The sequence below is a fragment of the Ambystoma mexicanum genome, chromosome 4q, assembly GCF_040938575.1.
Source record: "Ambystoma mexicanum isolate Mex_15411 chromosome 4q, UKY_AmexF1_1, whole genome shotgun sequence".
Lineage (NCBI taxonomy): Eukaryota > Metazoa > Chordata > Amphibia > Caudata > Ambystomatidae > Ambystoma > Ambystoma mexicanum.
In genome coordinates this window covers 529,413,995-529,416,632 of record NC_090928.1, presented here as the reverse complement: position 1 = coordinate 529,416,632, position 2,638 = coordinate 529,413,995, and the positions used below count along the sequence as shown (strand labels likewise).

Below are 2,638 nucleotides of genomic sequence, written 5' to 3'. Positions count from 1 at the left end.
AGCCTATGATTACACAGCATCCTATCTGTGGAAAGCGGCTGTGCAGGGATAGGGAAGAAAACTATAGGCATCCAAAGGAGCCCGGCTAGCTCAGTCGGTAGAGCATGAGACTCTTAATCTCAGGGTCGTGGGTTCGAGCCCCACGTTGGGCGAAAACAACTAAAATTGTAGTGCTTTTTGACCAAAAAAATACATCCTATCTGTGGAAAACGGCAGTGCAGGGATAGGGAAGAAAACTATGGGCATCCAAAGGAGCCCGGCTTGCTCAGTCGATAGCGCATGAGACTCTTAATCTCAGGGTTGTGGGTTTGAGCCCCACGTTGGGCGAAAACAACTAAAATTTTAGTGCTTTTTGACCAAAAAAATAGAAATTGAAAGTCTCTTTACAATATTTGCAATATTTTGATTGTTAACATGCAATATATGAATGCATGTCTGGATGATGTGTAAAGGGGCAATACCACACCTTAATGTATTCACTGTAAAAGAAAAAGTATGTATCATCTTACTATAAAATAAAGTGGAGAAAACACAAATAAGACTTTTTTCCACACAGGTTTAATCGGCTATTTCCTGATATTCTTCAATGCGTTCTGATATTGACTGGTAATTGTGTTTGATACTTTCTTAGACTATTTCTGCCTCTGGCTGATGTGTATTTTCTTTCCAAACTCCACCAGAGCCTATGATTACACAGCATCCTATCTGTGGAAAGCGGCAGTGCAGGGATAGGGAAGAAAACTATAGGCATCCAAAGGAGCCCGGCTAGCTCAGTCGGTAGAGCATGAGACTCTTAATCTCAGGGTCGCCCACGTTGAGCGAAAACAACTAAAATTGTAGTGCTTTTTGACCAAAAAAATACATCCTATCTGTGGAAAACGGAAGTGCAGGGATAGGGAAGAAAACTATGGGCATCCAAAGGAGCCCGGCTTGCTCAGTCGGTAGCGCATGAGACTCTCAATCTCAGGGTCGTGGGTTCGAGCCCCACGTTGGGCGAAAACAACTAAAATTTTAGTGCTTTTTGACCAAAAAAAATAGAAATTGAAAGTCTCTTTACAATATTTGCAATATTTTCATTGTTAACATGCAATATATGAATGCATGTCTGGATGATGTGTAATGGGGCAATACCACACCTTAATGTATTCACTGTAAAAGAAAAAGTATGTATCATCTTACTATAAAATAAAGTGGAGAAAACACAAATAAGACTTTTTTCCACACAGGTTAAATCGGCTATTTCCTGATATTCTTCAATGCGTTCTGATATTGACTGGTAATTGTGTTTGATACTTTCTTAGACTATTTCTGCCTCTGGCTGATGTGTATTTTCTTTCCAAACTCCACCAGAGCCTATGATTACACAGCATCCTATCTGTGGAAAACGGCAGTGCAGGGATAGGGAAGAAAACTATAGGCATCCAAAGGAGCCCGGCTAGCTCAGTCGGTAGAGCATGAGACTCTTAATCTCAGGGTCGTGGGTTTGAGACCCACATTGGGCAAAAACAACTAAAATTTTAGTGCTTTTTGACCAAAAAAATACATCCTATCTGTGGAAAACGGCAGTGCAGGGATAGGGAAGAAAACTATAGGCATCCAAAGGAGCCCGGCTAGCTCAGTCGGTAGAGCATGAGACTCTTAATCTCAGCGTCGTGGGTTCGAGCCCCACGTTGGGCGAAAACAACTAAAATTGTAGTGCATTTTGACCAAAAAAATACATCCTATCTGTGGAAACCGGCAGTGCAGGGATAGGGAAGAAAACTATGGGCATCCAAAGGAGCCTGGCTTGCTCAGTCGGTAGCGCATGAGACTCTTAATCTCAGGGTCGTGGGTTCGAGCCCCACGTTGGGCGAAAACAACTAAAATCTTAGTGCTTTTTGACCAAAAAAATAGAAATTGAAAGTCTCTTTACATTATTTGCAATATTTTGATTGTTAACATGCAATATATGAATGCATGTCTGGATGATGTGTAATGGGGCAATACCACACCTTAATGTATTCACTGTAAAAGAAAAAGTATGTATCATCTTACTATAAAATAAAGTGGAGAAAACACAAATAAGACTTTTTTCCACACAGGTTTAATCGGCTATTTCCTGATATTCTTCAATGTGTTCTGATATTGACTGGTAATTGTGTTTGATACTTTCTTAGACTATTTCTGCCTCTGGCTGATGTGTATTTTCTTTCCAAACTCCACCAGAGCCTATGATTACACAGCATCCTATCTGTGGAAAACGGCAGTGCAGGGATAGGGAAGAAAACTATAGGCATCCAAAGGAGCCCGGCTAGCTCAGTCGGTAGAGCATGAGACTCTTAATCTCAGGGTCGTGGGTTCGAGCCCCATGTTGGGCGAAAACAACTAAAATTGTAGTGCTTTTTGACCAAAAAAATACATCCTATCTGTGGAAACCGGCAGTGCAGGGATAGGGAAGAAAACTATAGGCATCCGAAGGAGCCTGGCTACCTCAGACGGTAGAGCATGAGACTCTTAATCTCAGGGTCGTGGGTTCGAGCCCCACGTTGGGCGAAAACAACTAAAATTTTAGTGCTTTTTGACCAAAAAAATAGAAATTGAAAGTCTCTTTGCAATATTTTCATTGTTAACATGCAATATATGAATGCATGTCTGGATG

At 41.3% G+C, this 2,638-nt stretch overlaps 1 non-coding gene across 1 annotated transcript; it reads left to right on the top strand.

The window, feature by feature from the left end:
- Positions 1–923: 923 nt before the first annotated feature.
- On the top strand, positions 924–996 carry TRNAE-CUC (transfer RNA glutamic acid (anticodon CUC)). Its single transcript has one exon. It is a non-coding gene; the product is annotated as a tRNA-Glu (tRNA).
- The last annotated feature ends 1,642 nt before the right edge of the window (positions 997–2,638 follow it).